General features: G+C 42.4%; 1 protein-coding gene and 5 long non-coding RNA genes across 6 annotated transcripts in view; 2 read left to right on the top strand and 4 right to left on the bottom strand.

Moving 5' to 3' along the window:
• The window catches only part of LOC117754516 (hemicentin-2-like), a 541,775-nt gene that overhangs the window by 35,796 nt on the left and 481,278 nt on the right, over positions 1–24,701 (bottom strand). The window lies entirely within an intron of this gene.
• On the bottom strand, positions 400–24,661 carry LOC117759156. Its single transcript, XR_004613435.1, has 3 exons — positions 24,611–24,661; positions 1,610–1,770; positions 400–661 (listed from the first exon to the last, which is right to left on the bottom strand). It is a non-coding gene; the product is annotated as an uncharacterized LOC117759156 (long non-coding RNA).
• On the bottom strand, positions 6,608–7,068 carry LOC117758874. Its single transcript, XR_004613374.1, has 3 exons — positions 7,024–7,068; positions 6,775–6,934; positions 6,608–6,618 (listed from the first exon to the last, which is right to left on the bottom strand). It is a non-coding gene; the product is annotated as an uncharacterized LOC117758874 (long non-coding RNA).
• LOC117758550 lies at positions 10,787–13,026 on the bottom strand. Its single transcript, XR_004613310.1, has 3 exons — positions 12,951–13,026; positions 11,483–11,585; positions 10,787–11,059 (listed from the first exon to the last, which is right to left on the bottom strand). It is a non-coding gene; the product is annotated as an uncharacterized LOC117758550 (long non-coding RNA).
• Positions 15,613–19,741, top strand: LOC117759151. The gene is made up of 4 exons (XR_004613434.1): positions 15,613–15,809; positions 16,200–16,245; positions 18,654–18,659; positions 19,730–19,741. It is a non-coding gene; the product is annotated as an uncharacterized LOC117759151 (long non-coding RNA).
• LOC117758599 overlaps positions 23,231–24,701 on the top strand; it is a 34,315-nt gene continuing 32,844 nt past the window's right edge. Inside the window, exon 1 of the long non-coding RNA XR_004613341.1 lies at positions 23,231–23,244. This is a non-coding gene — a long non-coding RNA (uncharacterized LOC117758599). The remainder of the gene's footprint in view (positions 23,245–24,701) is intronic.

Raw genomic sequence — 24,701 nt, 5'->3', positions numbered from 1 at the left:
CACAATGTAGGAGAAGGGAAACGCTCATGTCCTTCTATAGCACAGTGATAGCTGTCTTCAGCATTAAAGTGTTGGAGGTGAAAGTATTTTTTTCGTCCAACAAGTTCATTGTTATTGTACCAAACGTAGGAAAGATGATCAGGGAGCTGACACCTGCTGTGACAGGTCAGCTCTGTCCAGGTAGAATATGGATTGGCTGTTGATCTCCTCACATGTACCTGGAGCTGAGGGTCTGTGAACAAACATGTTATTTTATTTCAACATACACACTAACATTTCAAACTGACTCTAATGAAAATGTTACCTGTGACAGACAGAGTGACTCCAGGTGAACCAGTTAAACTCCCAGTAGGTTGGTTTGTTGTGAACCTGAACTTGTACACAGCTGAGTCGCTCTCTCTCAGGTTAGAGATTCTCAGAGTGCACTTGTTGTTTTCACAGAGATACTCCACACGACCTGAATACTCCGGATCAGTCCTTAGATCAACGTGAATCCCATTACTCTCTTGAATGAACCAGAAAGTTTTCTGAACTGTAGTATCAAGGTGATTCAACCTGGATGGGTATGTGTAGGTACAGGTAATGTCCACTGTTGATCCTCTGAAGGCACAGATCTCAGTAGAAGTGTAACTCACATCCCAGCCATTCTGACTCCATACCACTGTAACACAGAGCACATCAGAGAATCAGAAGATAAACTTATACATTTATAAAACTAACTCCATGTATTTTCTCTGGTGAATCACCAGTCGGCAGGTTTTCATTTTAAGATGATGACGATGCCAAGATGAGGAAACTTTCAGTTCACAAAAAACACAGGGAAGTGCCCTTTAGACTTCAGTGTGAGGGAGAAACACACTGTTGGAGGTGAGGAACATGAGGGACCTTGTAGAAGTTGCTCTTATAATGGAGCAAACTGGCCAATATGGAGGAAATGATCTGTGTCTTTTATGCAGAGTCGACCAAAGATGGACGACACGTCTCCACTTCCTCCCACTCTCCAGAAATGAAGCCAAAATATCCTGGATACCAACGCTGCCATCTTTCACATTTGGAACCACAGTCTGCACAGTAGTGATCTGGAGATGGAGCCACAGTATCAAGGTCCCGCCCATACATGAGCTCGACCAATCCTGAGTCAGCTTCAGCTGTCAATCATGAAGTTTAATCTAATTTTCATTTCATCAAATAACTAATTATAACCAAACTTATGAGAAACATGAACAATAGAGTGTGATAAGAACGACCTAAAATGACAGAAACCATCTTTGAGAAAAATGTATTTGACTTTTTAGATTGGTCCATGTTCCATCCACTAACATGGAGGAGGCAGGATGTATGTTCTATACTGCAGCCAGCCACCAGGGGGTGATCAAGATGCTTTGGCTTCACTTCTGGGGAGCAGTCATGTCTTCAATCTTTATTTACACAAGCTGAATACTAGTACTAGTACTATACTAGTTTGTCAGTACTGACAGTAGTATCCCAAGAGTTCAATGTGCCCATGCAGACAAAAGTATTTAAAGACACATGAAGTTATGGTACAATGCATTATCTCAAATACTCCAGCAGATGGTGCTGTTAGTGAAATACTGTAGATTAAACTCACACATTGACGGAGAGCGGAAATCCTCGTGTCCTTTAACAGCACAGGAAACTCTGTCTGTAGAAATAAAATAATCTGAATAAGATGCTCCTTCAATCTTCTTCTGTTGATTCTTGTACCAGACGTAGTTCAGATGATCAGGAAGACGACAACTGCTCTGACACCTGAGCTCTGCCCAGTAATAAGTGTCATACTTCACTGATGTGCTCACCTGCACATGCAAATCTGTGTGTGAGAATAAGGAATTCATTTTAGTCCAAACTGACAACACACACATGCATATAAAAGTGCACAGACACACTCAAGTGAACCAAACAAGATGTAGGAAATAAATGAATGAATGTTCAGATGTAAATGTTACCTGTGACAGACAGAGTGACTCCAGCTGAACCAGTTAAACTCCCAGTAGGTTGGTTTGTTGTGAACCTGAACTTGTACACAGCTGAGTCGCTCTCTGTCAGGTTAGAGATTCTCAGAGTGCACTTGTTGTTTTCACAGAGATACTCCACACGACCTGAATACTCCGGATCAGTCCTTAGATCAACGTGAATCCCATTACTCTCTTGAATGAACCAGAAAGTTTCCTGAACTGTAGTATCATGGTTATTAAATGTGGATGGGTATGTGTAGGTACAGGTAATGTCCACTGTTGATCCTCTGACGGCACAGATCTCAGTAGAAGTGTAACTCACATCCCAGCCATTCTCACACTGTACCACTGTAACACAGAGAATCAGATTCATAACGACACCAGAGAACACTTAGTTTACTTTTTACTTTCTGTAGAAAAGAAACACATTTCCATGAGCAGCATTCCATAGCATTTCAACTGATGACTCCACACACTGATGACAATTCCTGCATCGAGAGGAGAGGACCTCAGTCATGATGATAATAATAATAATAATAATAATAATAATAATAATAATAATAATATTTCAGACTCTCGTCGAGAGAAAACTTGATCTGCCTGAATTTTTCAAAACAAAGATACAAAATAATACTGATGATAATTCCTTCATATATTTTCTTTCTGCATCACTTTACAGGTGGTGATCTGAAAATGAATGAATGGTTCTGTGGAGGTGAGGGGGCTGGGAGAGCACCCTCACCTGCTATAGAGGATCAATCAGCACAGGTGAGAGCTGTTAGCTGATTGGTCCTCATGCTTAAAAGGCAGCGTCGGCGCTGCCTCAGGACTCAAAACGGAGAGAGGAACTCAGAGAGACTGAGGCTCCAGAAACTCCCAGACACTGAGTGGAGGACTGAGCTGCAAAGCCAGTCCGCTTTAAGTTTGTAGTGTGAATTTATGTTTATTTGATTAAAGAATGTTAAAAAGGAACACTTCCGTCTATGGCTGTATGTGGGAGAGCCCCGTGGCAAGGTCGATTGCCACAGGTTCATTTATATTTTTACTTTCTTTCTCAAACTCACTTCAGGTGAATCAGAAGTCCGAGTGAAACATGAATGTAGACGTACAGTACCTGTCACAGTGAGAAGAAGGACAACAAATCCACTCGCTGCTGCAGTTACACTCATAGTAGCTGCTGCTCTCGTCTGTGACTTCAAACAATAAAAACGTCCACAGATAAAAAATGTGCACAAGATCAGAATCAGAATCAGAATCAGAATTCTTTTTATTGCCAAGTATATTTACATATACAGGAAATTGCCTTGGTGTGGTTGGTGCCTTTGGACATAACAACAAATCGGACATAAAACAACAATATATACAGAAAAAACAATAGGCACGTGCGGTGCTAAGGTGCAGTGATTGGTTCCGGATAGTGCCAACAATTTATAAGTTATGTGCGGGGGGGGGGGGGGGGCAGAGTCAGTGTGATGCAGGGGGCTTGTTTGTGAGCCCCACTGCCATGGGAAAAAAACTGTTCAGGTGGCGCGAGGTTTTGGTCTTGATGGCCCGGAACCTTTTTCCAGATGGGAGTCTCTGGAATAGGTGGTGGCCGGGATGGGAAGGATCAGCAATGATCTTGCCTGCTCTCTTCCTGGTCCTGGAGTGGAACAGGTGTAGGAGAGCCGGCAGGCCACAGCCGATGACCTTCTCAGCTGACCGAATGATCCGCTGCAGTCTGCCCTTGTCCTTGGCAGTGGAGGCAGCGAACCAGACGGTGATTGATGCAGTGAGGATGGACTCAATGATGGCCGTGTAGAACTCGACCATCACTTTCTGCGGCATGTTGAATTTCTTCAGTTGCCGCAGGAAGAACATCCTCTGCTGGGCCTTCTTGATGGTGGAGGTGAGGTTCTCCGCCCACCTCAGGTCCTGTGCAATTATGGTCCCCAGGAATCTGAAAGACTCCACTGTTTTAACTGGGGAGTCGCACATGGTGAGGGGGGCGGTTTGGGCTGGGCTCCTCCTGAAGTCTGCTATCATCTCTACAGTTTTTGAAGCGTTCAGCTCCAGGAAGTTCTGGCTGCACCAGGAAGCCAGGCTGTCAACTTCCTCTCTGTAGGCGGCCTCATCCCCATTGGAGATTAATCCAATTAGGGTTGTGTCGTCTGCAAACTTCAGGAGTTTGACAGAGGGGTGGCTGGAGATGCAGTTGTTGGTGTAGAGGGAGAAGAGTAGAGGGGAGAGCACACAACCTTGTGGGGCTCCAGTGCTGATGGTCCGGGGCTCAGAGACAAGCTTGCCCAGCCTCACGCGCTGCTTCCTGTCTGTCAGGAAGTCAGTGATCCACCTGCAGGTGGGCTCAGGCACGCTCAGCTGTGTCAGCTTGTCTCGGAGAAGAGCTGGGGCGATAGTGTTGAATGCGGAGCTGAAGTCCACAAACAGGATCCTGGCGTAGGTGCCGGGGGAGTCAAGGTGCTGGAGGATGAAGTGGAGTCCCATGTTGACTGCGTCGTCTACAGACCTGTTGGCTCTGTAGGCAAACTGCAGTGGGTCGAGGAGGTGGTTGGTTATGGCCTTGAGGTGGGTCAGCACGAGGCGCTCAAAGGTCTTCATTACTACAGAGGTCAGGGCGACTGGTCTGTAGTCATTAAGGTCTGTGATCCTCTGCTTTTTGGGAACGGGGATGATGGTGGATGTTTTTAGGCAGGCAGGTACCACGCATTCAGCCAGTGAGGTGTTGAAGATGTCCGTGAACACTGGAGACAGCTGGTCCGCACAGTACCTGAGTGTGGAGGGGGAGACAGCGTCTGGTCCAGCTGCCTTGCGGGGGTTCAGTCTCTTCAGTAGTTTGTTGACATCTCTCTCCTGAATGGAGAGACGTGTGATGGGGGGGAGGGGGCAGTCTGGGACCATTTTGTGGGGGGGGGGGGGGGGGGGGGAAGTGTCTTTGTCCAGGCTGGGAAGAAGAGGTGTGATAGCTGTGGGGGGGGTTCAGAATGTGGGGTAGGGTTAGAACTGGTCCATTGTCTGTCGAATCTGCAGTAGAACTCATTCAGGTCGTTTGCAAGTTGAAGGTCTTCCACAGAGTGGGGGGATTTGGTTTTGCAGCCGGTGATCACCCGAAGGCCTTTCCAGACTGACGAGGAGTCGTTGGCTGCAAATTGTTGTTCCAGCTTCTTTGAATACTGTCGTTTGGCCTCCTTAATCTCCTTGCCAAACGAGTATTTAGCCAGTCTGAACCTGATGAAACTCAGGATGAAACTCAGTCACATCACAGACACGTCTACCTACAACACAGAAGAGTCTGAGAATAAAGACAGATTCTGTAAGAGAAAGATAAAGTCAAACTGTTAAACACACCCAACTTCCTTCCTCTTTCCACTTACATGCTTGCTGAGCCAGAATGTGTTAGATTAAACCTAAAACAAAGAAGTAACTTGTGGTTTGTAGAAACTCTGAATTTCTTCATTTAACACAGTGTGAGAAATGACTTTAGTGGCTGTTCCCACCAAACCTGAATCTTCCTCAACTAAAGCTGTAAGCAGCGTTGAACAGGCCTGCCCCCCCTCGATCCAGCCAGTGGACGCAGTGGTTTACTTTTCTCAACCGTCCGACACTGCACGATTGAGAAAGATGCTAATTCCGGCGTGGAGTGTGCAGCTGTGTACATGCTTCCTGTGTCCACTATGTGGCACCGGAGAACACACCCTGCACGCACTATGCTGCTGTATATCAAGAGTAGAACACGACATGAACATTCCTTGTAAACCGAAGGGTAATTAACACAAGGGTTACTTCCAGTGACCAGTAGGGGGCACAATGACTGTTACTGAATATGAATGATTTAATAAAATGAACACTTGAAGATGCACCAGTGTGAGAAGAACTACCAAGAATGACAGGCACCATCTTTGAGAAAAAGGTATTTGATTTGTAGACAGACATGTTTTTGTTTGGTCCATGTCCCATCCACTGACATGGAAGAGGCCGGGTTTATGACAAATACTGCAGCCAGCCACCAGGGGGTGACAGATATCATTTGGCTTCACTTTGGGGGTAGCTGTCATGTTGTCCATCTTTATATTCAGTATCAAACGTGAAGTTTAGTGAAGATTAGACGTTGTAAATTTGAGTTAAAACAAATTCCTGTTTCATGGTGAAACATCAAAGTTTGACATGTCACCATGGAAACGTGAATATATAACATGAAGCTTTTTTGTGTTCCTGGATGAGCGGGTGTCACTTCTGCAACAATCTCCTGTTAAATCTTAAAAATGTACTGATGTACTTTAATCGTCCAGAAACATTATTAGCAATAAACTTGTTGACCTAGTTTTTATGTCAAGTGCTTCATGATTCTCAGCTGACGACCTCAATAGTCCTTTAAATATTATTATGGAACAATTCTTCATTAGATTTATAAATACTACAAGACCTATATATTTGTTGACTTGTGTACTTACATTATCCAAAATATTGTTGTTGAAACCCCCCTCCAGAAAATGAATATTGGTCACTCCCATTGATTGTTATAAAATCTTTTAGCTGTTCTAATATTAGTTACAACTAATTACAATTTATAATATTTAGAAGTGAATATTATTGTTATTTGTAACATTTTGACAGTAACATACATTACGTTCAGGGTTAGCCTAACCTGAGGCTAACTCTACACCTGGTTGAGCCTGGGAAATATTTTCAATTATGGGAGAAGAAGAACAACTTTCTTACTTTTACCTTTCGTGGCTTCCAAAGTGAGAAGTGAGAGAATTTGTAATCTGGGTTAACCAACCCATCAAGAAAGAAAACAAACCTTTACAAACACTGCACATGTCTATATGTTTTATTTCTTCTGGTTCCGTGATGCTGTAAAATCCACATATAAACAACAGATTCATGTTGTGTTTCTTCAGTGTTTGGTGACTGTGCTGTACACTGCAGATGAATCGTCCCCCTCTTCTTCACGTCTTGTTCTGTGAAGGGCAGAATAAACCACTCACACCCACAGTTTTTAACCTCAATAAGTGTAGTGATGAAAATGTTCACGTGTGGAGCTGCTCACCCTGTTGCACTGTCAAATCGAACAGCGCTGTATTCAGCCTCCTCCAGCTGAAATCTGGTCGTACAGTAAAATACTAGCTGGGATCAGGCTGGAATCTGTGTCTTACTCTTTAACTTGTTGGGTACTGAGAGTTTCTCTTTGTTGTGGGCCTGATCCTACTCTGCTGAATCAAACTGTGATGGCAGCAGTGATCTTGGAGCTTTCTGTTTTTCCCTGCTGGTCACCAGCTCATCTTCTTAACAGATGAACCCGGTGTCACCACCATGAAACATTCACTCTACATTTTACTCCCTAACTAGAATTACTGCCCTTCGGTTGTGCGCCTCCTCCAACCAGTGCAGTTTCAATATTCATACATTTATTTCTTGCCTCATATGAGACCATCGTGACAAAATCCATTCTGTTCATCTTTAAGTCAAAGTTTCAAGAAATTCCTTAAAGGCAGATTTGAGATATCATGTTCAAAAGGCCCAGAACATGTTGGTGTGGCCACTGTGGCCTTGACCTTTGACCAATCAGGTCATTCATGAGTGTCAGTGAACATTTGTGCCAAATTTGAAATGATTCTCTCAATCTGTTCATGAGGCTAAATATGGTTCAGGGAGGTCACAGTCACCTTGACCTTTGACCTCCACAGTCGCCATCGGACAGACGGACAACCTGTAAACATAACGCCTCCGGCCATTGGCTGTCGCCGGCACAGAGGCATAAGAGATCCAGTCCGTTTCTCCCTTATGGAGTTTAAGCTTTTTGTCAGAGTAAAGGAATATGACCTCCCAAGACATTCATGGTCTGACCCTTCTCATCAAATCCCAATGATGCAGAACGCCACCGGTTAATGAGGCAGCCTTGAAGAGTGGAGATCAAGTGCTTTTAAATGAAACTATTCATTTACCTGCGCTCTGTCTTCTGGTCTCTCACCGCACTCACGTTGTTGTGTGAAGGACTTGTTTCTTCTAGATGGGAGGAAAGAAATAAACAGTTGGATGAACTAGAAAACTCCTCCAGAGACATTTTGAATGTGTGCCGAGTGCTTGACTGCTGGTTTGAGAGACTGTTTCAGTTTGAGAGAGAGAGAGTCAACCCCTAACCCACCTGCTAGTCCAAACCAAGTGATGGACATTTGTACCAAATTTGAAGAAACTCCCTCAAAGGGATCTTGAGATATTGCGTTCACAAGAATCAGACAACGAGACGACCTGAAAACAAGATGCCTGAGGTCACTGGGTGTCACCGGCACTGAGGCATAACAATATCTAGAAACTCAGAATAACACCACCTCTACGCAGAGCAGAGACTAAAGTGACATCTTCACAATAACTGTTTTGTCCAATCAATGATCCAAACTTCACAATTACTCAAAGTAATTTAAGAGAAATGCAGGAAAACCCCAAACATTAAGAAGCTGGAACCATGAGAAAGACTGGAACAATTATTCAAACACTTTTCATACAAACACGATATAACACAAAGTGCTTTCCTGTAAATGTAGATGTACCTGACACAGAAAGAAGGAAGATGACAAAGCAACTCGCTGCTTCTCTCAAACCCATCGTTGCTTCACACGTCTCTGTGGTGGAGCCACATCAGCAGCTAGATTCCACCCTTGAGAAACGATGTTTGTCAGCCAGTCACGATGAGAGATAGAAATCATAGATCAGTTAAGACCTTGGCTTCCTTCCTCTTTACATCATTAACATGCATGAACGGACAAACACCAGTAAATCCCCTTGTTAAAATGAAGAAATGTTCTTTTATTTTGGAAATGATGCCTGAACTTATTAAAATATATTTCATGCAAATAACAGTGAGAGTAGTTCTGCAGCCTGACAGTGAATCCAACACTTTCTTTACTTTCTTGAGACTGGACTTAAAAAACATGTTGAATTATTCTTTCTTTTCACCTCATGTTAGAAGTCAGTTCCTGTTTATTTACACCTCCAGTCCATATGAAGACTGGGTCATAACAATACATTGTAAAAGGTCATAATTATGCAAACTTACATTACTTTAGTGTTCTTTACTCATTTCTCACGAGGATTCAACTCATGTGAGTCAAACTTGTTTTGTCTGATACACGTGTAAAACTGTTCACTTGTGTAGACTGGACTTCATGAGCTCATGCACAGGTGCACGTGAGCAGTAGAGCGACACAGGAACCATCGACTGTTGGGTTAGATGGGCGGAGCCTCCCACTGTGCTCTGGTTGTGCGTTAACGTGGAGTCGGAAGAATCAGAAGAATTAGTTCCCGACTGTGAAATTCACATGAACTCCACCTCAACTCTGGAACTGATTGTTCTGATTAGTCTGATACTACATTAAAGCACAAGCAGAACGTGTAGAGAGATCGTTTTTGTTTAAAAACGCAGTTATATGGTTGTAGCCAGAGTAAACACAACTATTCAGTTAAATCAGACGAGCTGGTTTTACTTTGAGAGTTAACTTCACCTGCCGTTTTTAAGTTGGAAAATTAAGTAAATACAATTTTTAAATTAATTGTAAATTTATTTACTTACCTTTTTGAAGTTAGATCAACTTCGTGGTCCGGGTGTATTGTGAAAACTAAAAGTCAGACAAATGGAAATAAATCTTTCATGTTTAATATTTTCCCCCCAAATTGTTAAGAGACAAACTGTAGCTGACAGGTGAGGGCCGTGTGCACACTCCCTCCAGCTCTCTGCAGGCTCGAGTTAGTGAGGTTTAATGTTCTGAACAGAGTTTATAATGACGAGTGTCAGATGAAGGTTCAGTGCTTCAGTTCGAGCTTCTCAAACATCAAACTTCTTTCATCTGTGATTATCTGATAGTGTCAGAAGAAAGAAGACGGACAAACAGCAGTCACTAATGTTTGGACACAGAGATAAGACTGATGGTGCAAGTGTCTCTGGCTCCAGAGCTGAGTTAGTAACAAGGATGTGGTCATGATAAAAAAGAGCCTTGTGTTTTCTTCGTGGTTGATGAAGTTGTAAGAAACAGAAATGAATTTGCTCTGACCTTCCACGGCCTCTTTTCTCTTCACATACAGGTTTTGTGGCCCTTACAACCTGAATAACAACAGCCCATCTTAAAAACTAAGAAGCAAACAAAGTGAACACAGAAACGTTTTTTAAAAAGGCATGTGCAGTGCAGTTTAGATTAAGTTAACGTGAGCAGACGACAGAAAACATCAGTGTTTATTCATTTATTGTTTTGTGCAAATACTTAAAAAAAGGAAATAACTTCATTTGGCAGCAAAGCAGCAGTGGTGTTCAGGAGACAACGGTTTGTCACAGAGTCTTTGGTTGTTTCCAACAAGGTTCAACCAGAGACACTGGTCCCAGTAAATCCTGACGAGAGGTGACATGTCCCACACAGCAGGAACCAGGAGTTCATCAGGGTGACTCCTCAGTGACGTTTCAAACAAATCTAAATCTTTTAGACCTTCTTATATTCAAAGTATTTACAAGGTTGGGTTCTGGACCCTGTGCAGAACCCGTCTCTCTCTTTTCTTTTCTCTCACACACACATTCAGCTGTCGGTATCGTCGGGCAGAACATCCTCTGGTTCTATTTGACGGTCCTGTTCCCCTCATTCTTTGTAAATCCCCCTGTAACGTGTCTGGGTGCGGGGGTTGGGGAGGGGAGGGGAAATAGTTAGGGTTGCCATGGTTTCTTGCTTTGCCCTTGCTGGTCTGGTATGTGTCTGAAGCGGTGCTTGTCACCATAGAAACAACCTGTGGTCCGCCAATAGAAGCACTCGTGTCCATTTACAGGCGCCCTCTGTCTGGACCTGCACGGTCAGAACCAGAGGAGGTTATTTGTGTATTTGAACACATTTGTATAAAGTGAGTTTCATGTTCAATTCCCTCTTGTGACTTCTGTAGAAAAACGTGCATGGTGAGTGATTTCCTCAGAACCCTGTGGAAGCTGAGCTGTGCTGTGTTCCTGCAGCACTGAAGCCCAGGCTGGTGTTGGTCCTTTGTGTGGAGGGCAGAGTCCGCTGGATCCAACGGTCCGGGTACCGCATCACCAGCTTGGTGCTCCCCAGCTCCACCCCCTGGCCAGGAGGACACATGGACGTTACATAATGTCTATAAAGGCACAAGAAGGGGACGATGGCCGGGACAGTGACATTCAAGAGTAATGTGAAGGGGCTCAGACTAATCTCTGGAACAGCTTACCTCTTCATTTCAGAACCGCTCAGACCCTAGAAATGTTTTACTCAATGTTAAACACCCAATCTTTCTCACTGACTTTCATTTAAAGTCGAGTTTGAGACCTGGATTTTATCTGTTACTGTGCAATATTTTCATTCTCAAATATCTATGATGTCATATTGCTTTTTCATATTCCCTGTTTTATATATATTACATTTTTTAATATTCATATTTTACACATTTCCTTTCTTTGGTCAGCTGTGGTTGTTTTTGTTACATGAATAAACTCTGTTCTCCTGAAACCGAGCCGGTCCATGACTCACCTGCAGCTTCTCCAGGGCTCTGGCAGCCATGTTGGCGTTCTTGAAGTTGACGAAGGCACAGAAGCTTTGGTGAAGAACTCTGATGCTCTCTATCTCACCAAACCTGTAACCGTGGAAACACAAAACCTCAAACCTCCGGCAGAGAAGTGTGGTACAGACAACGCTGACCAACTGTTACTACTGCTGGCAGTGATAAACTTGCTACTTTTGCTTCTACTACAAGTACTTTAACTATTAAAACAAAGCAAAACTACCTCTTACCTACAAATAACTTCTGTTCTAACTACTGCAATTCTACTGCAACAACTACTACTATCTACTGTCTTCATTGAATACACTTTTATAACTTTAATTTTTAATGTGGTGGTACCACTGTTTCTCATAACACTGTAAAACCATCTTCTTTCTAGTTATTATCAGTAAGTTTTACCTACCTGTGATGCCTCGTCTTTAAAATGCTGCTTTATTGGAACCTGCTCTGATTTATTTAGTACATCATTATAAATAAGTGCCGGGACTCATTTGAGTGCACAAGTAAGACACAGACTGTAAATAAAGATGGTCGCCACGTCTGCACTTCCTCCCACTGTTCAGAAATCAAGCTATAATATCCCAGACACGAACGCTGTCATCTTTGGAGTCACAATCTGCACAGTTCAGTGATCAGGGGATTGAGCCAAGGTATATATGACCTATACTCCCGCCAGCCACCAGGGGGGCAATGGAGACAATTTGGCTCCACTTTTAGAGAGCTGTCCTGTCGTCCATCTTTAGTTACAGTCGAAACAATCAGCAGGCTTCTGTTGAGACATTACATTGACTTACACTTTATGGACAAAAGTATTGGGACACACATCTTAATCATCGACTTCACTCAGTCCTATTGCCATCGGTTAGTTCCGGTGAAGGAAAATCTTAATGCTTCAGCTAACCAAGACATTTTTGGTAATTCTATGGAACAGTTTGAGGAAGGCCCCTCTTCTGTCCCAGCATGACTCTGCCCCAGTGCACAAAGCAAGGTCCATAAAGTCCTGGTGAGGCAGAACTGGACTGACCCACACAACCCCATCGGACCCCTTTGGGATGAACTAGAACGGAGAGTGTGAGCCCTCTCGTCCAACATCAGTGTCTTACCTCACAAATGCTCCTCTGGGGGAAAGGGCAAACACCCTCCAAACTTATGTAGAAAGCCGTCCTAGAAGAGTGGAACATGCCACAGCTGCAAAGGGGGACTAGTTTAATGGCTATGGATTTAAAATGGGATGTACCAAAAGCTCCTGTAGGTGTAGGTGACCCAATACCTTTGTCTATTTAGTGTACTCTAATCATAATGGTTACTGCTTGCCTAACCTTAATCTAAACCTAACCTTAAAACGTCACCTTACAGTATGTTGTGGGGACGTACTTTATGTCCCCACAACATAAGTACAACCTGGATCACACACACATGCAGACATATTGATTTTACGTTTTGAAGAGATCCCAGAGGTCTTTCTCTGTAACTTCTACTGTAATGTTCCCAACCCACAGAGAGCGACAGCTCCTGGAAAACAGAGGAGGAAAAGAAAGGAGGAAAGAAGGAGGTGGAGATGGGGAGGGGGGGGGGTGAACGGGAGGAGAAAGTCATGGATCACAGGAGATCAAAATGTGGGAGAGAGTGATACATAAAAAATCATCATCTTCACTACCCACAGAGGAGACTGTGTTTATTCTACATTGTACAAGACTTTTATAAATAGAAATACAGTTAGTATCTTCTTCACATTCAAGCTCCACAACATATCCTGTATATATATATATTTTTTTCATTTCTAAATGACGATGGTGTGATTATGAGTATTGTTCAGCAGGTTTTTCTGCGGAAGGTTGTCATAATTTTTCAAAGTCTCAAAATCCAAATGACTGTATCATTGTTTCTGTAATAATATGCTAATGTCCTAACATGTGTTGTATGGACTACATTATTATGGAATGGAACGTAGTCGATCCAAACATATTTACAAAGTTGGCAGTGGTATATAAGTTTAATCAGAATTTAGGTTTTGGAGTTTGCTGCTGTTGCTAACAAAACAGTTTTCCTATTAACTGCAAGAAACTTAATACTGACTGTCAGTACCGGGGTGAACTGTGTTGGTTCTGGCCGTGAGGAGCGAGCTCTGGATCGCCTGTGTCGTGGCTCAGGGCCGTAAGGCTCTGAGGAGCCAGAGTCCAGGAGGACTTCAGAGGCGCTGTCACTGTGTGCTCGGTCATAACCATGTTTTGAACTGTACTCAGAGACGCTGTCGTCATCTTCTGAGCAGTGGTAATTTGTCTGGACCAGAATGTCAGTATGGCTTCCTGCAGCTTCTACTGTGGGAATGCCTATCTCTGGGAAGTGGGTGGACATGGTGGATACGCTCTGTGTCCCTACGCTGCCTGTTGTCACCCCCCTTCGTTTTGTTGTGAGGGTGACGTTTTGAGGCGGCGGATGAATTTGGCACCGTGCTGTTTGTTTTGACGGGCTCGGTTGCACGCTGTGGCTCTTTCTCAGGTTCTCTTATCCAACTTCAGCTGAAATGCTTGGCAGTAGCAGCCAGGTACAAGCTCTGTTCCATAGGGCCGGTGGCGCGCTATGTCTTCATTCAAAAGCACTTAACAGTTACAGGAAATTTCACAGCTTGACCAGTTAACATTGAATATGTGATATTCAAATATTAAAAGAAATTCTTAAATTTTCCACAAAAAATATTCAACTGGAGTTATTAGCAACAATAGCAATCTTTTAGCGTAACACTATGAGGACTTAAAGTGGTAGTTATGAATAATTAATTATTAATAAACATTTAATTTATGAATAAATTAAATTTCACCACAATGCACTTGTTTGTAAGTACGGTTGAATGTCTACTCCGGTGGCAGACTAGTGGAACTGAATTCAAACCTTTGGCTTGACTGAAAATTCCAAATTCCACTTATTTCTGGCGTTGGCCAAAAAATGAAAAAATGTATATTGCATGATTATGAATTTGCCAACTGTACTCTGCCTCACGCGGGGCTCCATTATGTTGTGCAATAATGCATTAAACGTGATACCATAAAATGGTGTGCCTTTCGGCATTCAATAAATTTGGTTATTAAAATAAAATATTGAATATTAATATCAAAAATATATTTCAATATATTTTCAATTGTTTGACAGGGAAGCTGTGCGCAAACAGGAATATAATATTCATGTATTTAAAAAAGGGCACTTTCTCTCGAGGAAGGAAAAGGGCAGTGGCTCAAGCCCCCTTTGGTGTCTATGTGTGCACATGCCAGCCTCCATCAATTCAATCTGCCTCAATTCAATCGAGCTGCAGCAGAGTTCAATCACTCATAGAAACCAGTCCTCTAAAGCAGTGGTTCTCAAATGGGGGTACGTGAAGGCACTCCAGGGGGTACGTGAGATTTTTTTAAAATACATTTAAAATTAGCATCCATTCAAAAATCCTTTCAAAATTGTTATTTAATAAATATTCAATAAAATATAAGTGTAAGTTCATGAACTGAATTTTATATTCAGCAGGCTATTCAATTTCATTATCCTAAAAACCCAGAGTCTCCCCCATACCAGGATGGTTTGACCCAACCTGGCACACGCCACCTGTCGTCACGTGTCATCACCTGTCATCCCCTGTCGTCACCTGTCGTCACTGCCGCCTTGAAAACTCAAACAATGGAGTCGCGGTTGAAGCGCAGCAGCGATGCCGCTGAAAACACGAGGGACAAGAGCCAGAGAAGGCGAAACCAGAGCCGGCAAACTTCCGTCAGTATCCACAACAATATGTTTTCATGGGATTTAGGTCCACGAGCTGCCACCCACCCAAGGCTTTGTGGAGCATGTCCCCCGGAAGATGGTCGAGACTTTAACTGATGTTTCCAGGTTTGTTTGAAACTTCCCTAAACACCGTGAGAGCTCGTGCCTCTTCGGAGGGGCGCTAAAACACATTGATAACAGGAAGTCCGCGTCTCTACCGGAACACTTTCAAAATAAAAGCATGCAATACAAAAACGGAAATGAAAATGTCTGACCTTAAAGCGAGCAAATATTTCACAATAAAATAACAGAAAGACACTTCAACAATATTAACAATAACATAGATTAGATTTACACTTTGTGTTTTTTCTGTGGGGAGAGATTAGCCAACAGTGGCATGAAGCCAGCACATCTTCAGCAGCATCTCCAGACAAAACATGAAAGTCATGTTGGTGAGCCACCTGAGTTTTTTAAGAGGAAACTTTCTGAATTCAGGTCATCTCAAGACACGATGCGAAAAGCCTCCCCGAAGCAAACGGAAACAAGCTACCTGTCACTTATCAGGAAAAACTCCTGGAAGTGTCATCTGACCGGGGCCTCCAGATGAAGTTTGCCACATCCACACTCACACAGTTTTGGGTGTGTGTGAAGCAGGAGCACCCTCACCTGGGACAGAAAGCTTTGGAGCAGCTACTACCCTTTGCCTCCACATATTTATGTGAGGCCTCCTTCTCTGCAATGACTGTGATCAAAACAAAGCAAAGAAACAGACTGTGCCTGGAGAAGAGCTTGATCACAGCAGTTGCTTCCCTGCCACCAAGACTGACAAAGATCCTCAGTGAAGCACAAGCACAAGTTTCTCACTAAAATGTAAATGCAAAAGCACTCACTCAGTTCAATGCAACAGTGTAATCTTCAGTGTTGACAGTTTGTAAATTTAAGATCAGTATTCTTTTCGATCCTTAAAGAAGATATTTTAAGTTGTATTGTATTTTGAGCTAATCTTTTATTTAAAATTAAGTTAATGATTTATTTTTTGTGAAGAAGTGTTTATCTATAATTAAGTTCACGAGTTCAGTTTGAGAACATATCTTTATTATGATCCCAAAAGAGGTCACTTTAAGTTGATAATTATTTTTATGTGCACAAATCTTTATTTATAATTGAGATAATTATTTCTTTTTTAATAAGTCTTTAGTTATTTTTATTTCCAAATAGTTCAAAAGAGACCACTACAAATGAGCAATGTTATGGACATTGATGGAGTTTTAAATTTGAAAGTGTCTAGTTACAAAGTTTAATAAATCAGACACTAATGGCACAGCACTGTGGATTACATCTTTCTTTCAACCAAAAATGCTTTGCGCTGGTTAGGGGGTACTCGGCTGAAGTTTTTTTAAAGGGGGTACATACCTGAAAAAAGGTTGAGAACCACTGCGTTAAGCTACCAGTTGACATGGACTAGACGACAGGCCACCTCATATACACACATTCACACAGCACGCAAGTGTAGCCCACACTGCAAAATCAGTGAAAATACATCCTGAAGGCTGCAATATTATATATTGTATAAGTGCTATAGAGAAAGAGATTGTACACTTTGTATAACACTGTAGTGGCTCATTGGGTGACCTGCTGTTACCTTTTCTAGCCAGTAGGGGGAGGTACCCTGTCGTCCTCTCTGGTGAATCTACTCTGTGGAGAGTTTGTTTACCTGTCTGCATCCTGTCGGCCATTTTGCTGCTCAAGCTACAAGCACACTACCAGCTTTGCTCAGATTCTGTTATATCGTGTGGAAGTGTGAGGTCACCCTGCTGACCTGTTGGAAGGTGCAGGGATTCTTACTATTCAACGCTCAGGTTTTTGGTGAGAGACGAATTCTCCGGTGCCAGAGAGGACATCCACCGAAGAACCAAGACTCCAGTTAACTGGATGGCGAGCCAACATGCAGATCTTTGAGAGAGATTCAGACTTCCATGTTCCTCTTCACTCCACGGTGTGGTAGGACAGACACTGTACAAAGACGGACTGGGCCCCAACGATCAATCCACCAGTTTGACATTTAAGACTGGACTTACGGACGTTGAAGGGACTTTTATGTGCACACTTTTTAAACTTTTATTTATTTTTGTTCATTGTTTTGGGTAAATATATGCTGTATTGTCAGTGTCAAACAAACTTGAACTGCAGGTTATGTGTTCTAATACAAGTTCATTCAAAGTAATCACGGTGTTAATTCTTGTTACTGATATTCAAGTCCAGGGCTCCTGTTTACCTCGTATCTCTGATCCTGCTCCACATTTACACTCTTTCTAGTGTAACCAAGGGTCACACAAGCATTCATCCACCTCGTCTCTGCAACGGGACCCGCAAGCAGTTCAACTCACGGGAAGAAGACAATAAATATGTGCGTGTTGGAAGTCTCGTATGGCGTCTGACTGGCTTTATTATGAAAAGGACGAACAAAAGACAGAACAAATACTGGAAGTGAGATTAAAATATAGTAAGAGTTTCAAAACAATAGCAAATAGGAACAAATGAGCTTCACATTTAATGTAAAAATAAAAATATATGAACAGAACAAAAAAAAAAACTTTTAATGACCCTGAAAGAAAATCTGCTTTGTTGCTAAACTGTACATCACAAAGTTAGAAAAGAGGAAGTTGTGAGTGAACAACAAATGAAATAAACAAGACTATAAATATGAATAATGTTGTGAAGAAAAAGAAAAAGTATAATTAACATCAGTCTCCTAAAGGTGCAGCAAACAAACTTATTATGTTACTAAAATTACCAAAACTAATATAACAATGAATCAATAATCCTAATGAAGAATAAGTGATAATATATAATCTTTTTTGTATAACTTATAAACCTCGATCACAGCAGTACAACATTATTCTGTTCGTAACAACATTCGAGCTTCACACCCTGAGAGAGACGTCAGAGGAAAATGGCCGCCGTGTGAACATGGTGGATTAAAACACACCTAACTCCTTCTTCTTCACGTGTTTAACACGTGATGTGAGAAATACCACAAAACACTAAAGTGAAATCAATGGGCCTGATGCAAACTTTGAACAGACACCAGAAGCAACACAGCTCATCTGGTGTCAGCAGTTCACTTTGTGTTAACGGTCACATTCAAGGCGTTTATCACGTAAGTAGCAGCTCACATCCACATGAGACGTGGTCCCTCCAGTCCTCAGAGGAAATGAGTTCAACTCCTGATCGGCTGATGATGGAAACGCTGGAAACAATAGTGTAGAAACAGAAAGAAGTGAAAGAGACAGAATCCTCTCTGTGGTTTTATCAGTAAAACTCTTTACTACCATCTAGTGGCAGCAGTGTCACACTACAACTAACTAATAATGCTTGTTTTGATAATATAACTAGAAAAAAGTTTATTACAAGTTTACAGTTTGTCGACCGTCTGACACACACCGCAGATATTTTCATCTTTGAAGCTGCAAGTTATAAAATGTTTGATATTTTTCATTCAGGCTAAATGTGGCATTTTTAACAACTTCTACAAGTTGCTGATATATTTAAGATAAAAGTCGAGTCACCGAAGTCGTTTCGATTCATCCTCGGGGAAATTTATCCATTAGCTGTCAAGACAAGTCACTTAAAACTGAACATTCACTTCAACAATGATGCTGGAGTCTGCCTGTCACCAAAGTAGGATTCATCCTGTGGGGACCATGAACAGTTGTATGAACTTCTATTCAAATCCATCCCGCAGCTGTTGAGATATTTCCATCGGGACTCAGGTGATTTCCAGACGTTGGTCTAAACAGCAGGAGGTTTTTTGACTGTGCTGTACAATGCAGCTGGATCCTCTCCAGTGTCCTGACCTCTGGTTCTGAAAGGAGATAAAACAAATAAATGATCAGGAGGTCATGGAGACGTAGTATTAAAGGAGACATATTGAGTTTCAAAGTTCTGCAAAGTTAAAAAGCCCAAAGTCTGAGCTCCTCTCCTGGTAAAACGAGCTCCTCTGCCCCACAGAAAACATGAAGCTCCTGAAACACCTCACCAGTAGTCCCGTCCGTACCTCTGCATCATCGGCAGAAGCCAGGGCTGTAGCAAACGTAGCATAAGCAGTATTTAAACGTAAACAGTGGTGCGTTGAACACATTGTGTTACGAAGTGTTGCAACAATGTCAGCGGAGGAGGTCATTCTTGGCGTTCTCGTGGAAAACATCTCGGAGGTAGATGATGTGGGTTAAAATACGTGTTGAATGCTTCAATACAGGCTGAATGTCACAGTCTCTGCTTCCGTCGTCTGGAACAGCAGCTTCTAACACCAGCATCTGTAGAGAACTTTAGAATCCATTGTGTCACTGCCTTTTTAAAACAGTCGCTGCTGATTGGGGAACACCTCTGACACACCCACCAAACGAGAGCCCGCTGCACACGGGTTCAAACAAACATGTCGTTCACCACGGAAACGCTAGTTAAACTATAAGAAATGTTTTGAGATTGAATGTGTCCCTCGTAAAGTGAGAGTGGAGGATTTCCTACACGCACAGGAAGTGGTTAACCAATCACAACAGAGTGGGCCTGGTGACCAATCAGAGCAGACTGGGCATTATCAGGAGGGGGGGGCCTTAAAGAGACAGGAGCTAAAACCAAGTGTTTGAGACAGAGGCTGAAAAGAGGAGCTGCAGCAATAGACAGTCTGAGGAAAGTGATGTTTTCTGAACATTAAACATTTTAAAGTCACAACACTAATTAAAATGATCAAACTGAATATGAGCAGAATATGTCTCCTTTAACAAATACACATTTTTAGACAAACAAGAAAATGAAAGGGTAAAAACAAATGACTTCTATAGGATATATCTCTGTTTATGATGTTTTGTGGTGTTAGTGAGGATAATGGTCCTGAATGAAGAGCTGCTCACCTCGGGGCAGATCTGTTAAAGTTGACAGAAGCGTACGCAACCTCCTCCGCCTCCTTGTGTTTGCTGGGTTCAGCTGATCCGACATGGGAGTAGAGGGGATCCGTCTGACTCTTCATGAAGTGGACACTGTCATAGTGAAGGTCACAGTTTTCCTCAGACTGATTGGGTAGATGCTGCAAACACAAATTTGCTTTTGAATCTTGTACATGTTGCAGTATGGACAACGTTAGAGTCCAACTATAGCAGTTCAGCAAAAACTGTTGAACAAACCGCACAGCAAAGACAATTATAACACTCAGCAATTTGCTTAAATGGATAGATTACCAGAAGGAAATTCAAACACCAGATGATTGTTTTTACTAACGATGATTGTGATTTTAATAACTAGTTTTTAATCTTCACAATACAGAGAAAAGGGTTTGACGTGAGAAATAGTGGCGTTTGAAAGGATTGGACGCTGAACTGTGTCTCACCTGCTCACTGTGGTCAAGTCTGTCCCCAGGATCAGCAGATTGCTGAGAGTTTCTCTTTTTTCTGATCAATTGAACCAAATAACAAACAATATACATAATAATTGAGTTGATTTAATTTAACAGGACAGATTTTCAGGAATTCGTCGTACAAAGCTTTAGTGGAACAGATTTGCTCACCTGATCAGTAGGAACACGGAGAGGAGAGTCACAGCGAGGAAAACTGCAGCGGCTGATCCAATGAGTGCTGATTTCCATGATCCAGGTGAAACTATGATGAAATAACTTTTACTTCATCATTTCACGAAATCACAATACTTAAAGGTGCAGGACGAAACATTTACAAAAATAACTTTTGTCATGTTTGCTAAACCTGTCTTGATGTTCTGACTGAATATAAAGACAGTTTCTTTTCTAATAAAACGTGTGAAGAGCCCTGTTCAGAGTGGCCTGTTTGTGGGCGTGTTTCTTAAACTGTTAATGAGCTACTGCTCCCCCTGCTGGGAGGTGTATGTGTGACGTGTGCACAGGACCAGGGTTTTGTTTTCACCACTGTCTGTCTGCTGAGAGCTGTTTGCTCGTTACATGAATGTGCACAGTGAAGGAAATATCTTTCAAGTTTACTGAGGATGGTGAAAGCTTTATGGATGTTTTAACTGATGCTGGGTGGATTCCTCTTTGTGCTGCTGATGGTCTGACTGTGAATATTTATGGGACAGAAGTCAAACGACCCATATCTGCACATTTAAAATGTAAAGGACAAAGAATGGCTGAAGTCAATACACAGCTCCAGAACCTCTAAAGGTGTTAGGACTTCACATGACTCACCTGCTCCAACAGTCAGATGTAAGGTGGCCTTACTACGTCCTTGTGTGTTCTGGGCCTCACACTGATAATTTCCACCATGTTCAGCTGTGATATCAGTGATGGTGAAGATTTGTCCTGATGCTTTTGGTGAGTCCTCGTCCTCCTTGTACCAGGTGTAATTAGCTGCTGGGTTAGCATCACTGCTGCAGGTCAGAGTCACCGAGCTGCCCTCCATGATCTCACCAGAGGGACTCACTGACACAGAGGGAACCTTTGGAGCATCTGTATGTGTGAAAACAGAATGATGATAACAGATGACAGACATTGTGTTTAACATTTGGGGACATATATGATATGATGTGTTAAAGTCAAAGGTGCTCAGGTGAGTGGAGGCACTGAGTTACAACAGCAAGGTTGTTAAACTGACACAGGTAAATTCTTCTTTTTGTTAAGTGAGAGGTTTTTTTCAATGATTTCCTGTTGCACTACTGTTTCCAGACTCCCCTGAATGTCCACAGATTTCCAAACCATAGTCCAGTTTGTAACGTGGACTTAAACGTGACATATTATGACCCTTTTCCACAATTAGACAGAGTTTCTTCCTAATAAAACGTGTGAAGAGCCCTGTTCAGAGTGGCCTGTTTGTGGGCGTGTCTCTTAAACTGTTTCTGAGCCACTGCTCCCCCTGCTGGGAGGTGTATGTGTGACGTGTGCACAGGAGCAGGGTTTTGTTTTCACCACTGTCTGTCTGCTGAGAGCTGTTTGCTCGTCACGTGAATGTGCACAGTGAAGGAAATATCTTTCAAGTTTACTGAGGATGGTGAAAGCTTTATGGATGTTTTAACTGATGCTGGGTGGATTCCTCTTTGTGCTGCTGATGGTCTGACTGTGAATATTTATGGGGCAGAAGTCAAACGACCCATATCTGCACATTTAAAATGTAAAGGACAAAGAATGGGACAGATTCAATATATCTTCACTTAATAACCTGTGTTTCACTCACATGTCACAGTAATAGAGATGTTTGCTGAACTCCTTCCCAGCTCATTCTCAGCTGTGCAGTAATACTCTCCAGAGTCTGACGACCGGATGGAGCTGAGGACAAATTGTGTCTCTTCACTGAGAGGTTGAACTGTTTCATCTCCACTTCTCTTGTACCAGGTGTATTTAGCTGCTGGGTTAGCATCACTGCTGCAGGTCAGAGTCACTGAGCTGCCCTCCATGATCTCACCAGAGGGACTCGCTGACACAGAGGGAGGCTTTGGAGCATCTGAAGGATAGTCTATATTAACACACGGGATGAGAATACAATCAAAACACTGTCTGTATTATTTGTTAAAAGTTTAATTTAAATTATTTCCACATTATTGTAGCTTCATGAGGAGGCGTAAACTCACACAATGTAGGAGAAGGGAAACGCTCATGTCCTTCTATAGCACAGTGATAGCTGTCTTCAGCATTAACGTGTCGGAGGTGAAAGTATTTTTTTCGTCCAACAAGTTTATTGTTATTGTACCAAACGTAGGAAAGATGATCAGGGAGCTGACACCTGCTGTGACAGGTCAGCTCTGTCCAGGTAGAATATGGATTGGCTGTTGATCTCCTCACATGTACCTGGAGCTGAGGGGCTGTGAACAAACATGTGATTTTATTTCAACATACACACTAAAATTTCAAACTGACTCTAATGTAAATGTTACCTGTGACATTCACAGTGACTCCAGCTGAACCAGTTAAACTCCCAGTAGGTTGGTTTGTTGTGAACCTGAACTTGTACACAGCTGAGTCGCTCTCTCTCAGGTTAGAGATTCTCAGAGTGCACTTGTTGTTTTCACAGAGATACTCCACACGACCTGAATACTCCGGATCAGTCCTTAGATCAACGTGAATCCCATTACTCTCTTGAATGAACCAGAAAGTTTCCTTAACTGTAGTATCAAGGTGTTTCAACCTGGATGGGTATGTGTAGGTACAGGTAATGTCCACTGTTGATCCTCTGAAGGCACAGATCTCAGTAGAAGTGTAACTCACATCCCAGCCATTCTGACTCCTTACCACTGTAACACAGAGCACATCAGAGAATCAGAAGATAAACTTATACATTTATAAAACTAACTCCATGTATTTTCTCTGGTGAATCACCAGTCGGCAGGTTTTCATTTTAAATTGATGACGATGCCAAGATGAGGAAACTTTCAGTTCACAAAAAACCCAGGGAAGTGCCCTTTAGACTTCAGTGTGAGGGAGAAACACACTGTTGGAGGTGAGGAACATGAGGGACCTTGTAGAAGTTGCTCTTATAATGGAGCAAACTGGCCAATATGGAGGAAATGATCTGTATCTTTTATGCAGAGTCGACCAAAGATGGACGACACGTCTCCACTTCCTCCCACTCTCCAGAAATGAAGCCAAAATATCCTGGATACCAACGCTGCCATCTTTCACATTTGGAACCACAGTCTGCACAGTAGTGATCTGGAGATGGAGCCACAGTATCAAGGTCCCGCCCATACATGAGCTCGACCAATCCTGAGTCAGCTTCAGCTGTCAATCATGAAGTTTAATCTAATTTTAATATCATCAAATAACTAATTAAAACCAAACTTATGAGAAACATGAACAATAGAGTGAGATAAGAACGACCTAAAATGACACAAACCAACTTTGAGAAAAATGTATTTGACTTTTTAGATTGATCCATGTTCCATCCACTAACATGGAGGAGACAGGATGTATGTTCTATACTGCAGCCAGCCACCAGGGGGTGATCAAGATGCTTTGGCTTCACTTCTGGGGAGCAGTCATGTCTTCAATCTTTATTTACACAAGCAGAATACTAGTACTAGTACTACACTAGTTTGTCAGTACTGACAGTAGTATCCCAAGAGTTCAATGTGCCCATGCAGAAAAAAGTATTTAAAGACACATGAAGTTATGGTACAATGCATTATCTCAAATACTCCAGCAGATGGTGGTGTTAGTGAAATACTGTAGATTAAACTCACACATTGACGGAGAGCGGAAATCCTCGTGTCCTTTAACAGCACAGGAAACTCTGTCTGCAGAATTAAAATCATCTGTATAAGATGCTCCTTCAATCTCCTTCTGTTGATTCCTGTACCAGACGTAGTTCAGATGATCAGGAAGACGACAACTGCTCTGACACCTGAGCTCTGCATACATGTAGTTAGAATAGTAAGACTTCACTGATCTGCTCACCTGCACATGCAAATCTGTGTGTGAGAATAAGGAATTCA

This window comes from Hippoglossus hippoglossus, chromosome 1 (genome assembly GCF_009819705.1).
Source record: "Hippoglossus hippoglossus isolate fHipHip1 chromosome 1, fHipHip1.pri, whole genome shotgun sequence".
NCBI lineage: Eukaryota > Metazoa > Chordata > Actinopteri > Pleuronectiformes > Pleuronectidae > Hippoglossus > Hippoglossus hippoglossus.
Note: the sequence above shows the minus strand (reverse complement) of the source record. Positions and strands in the feature narration are given on the sequence as shown.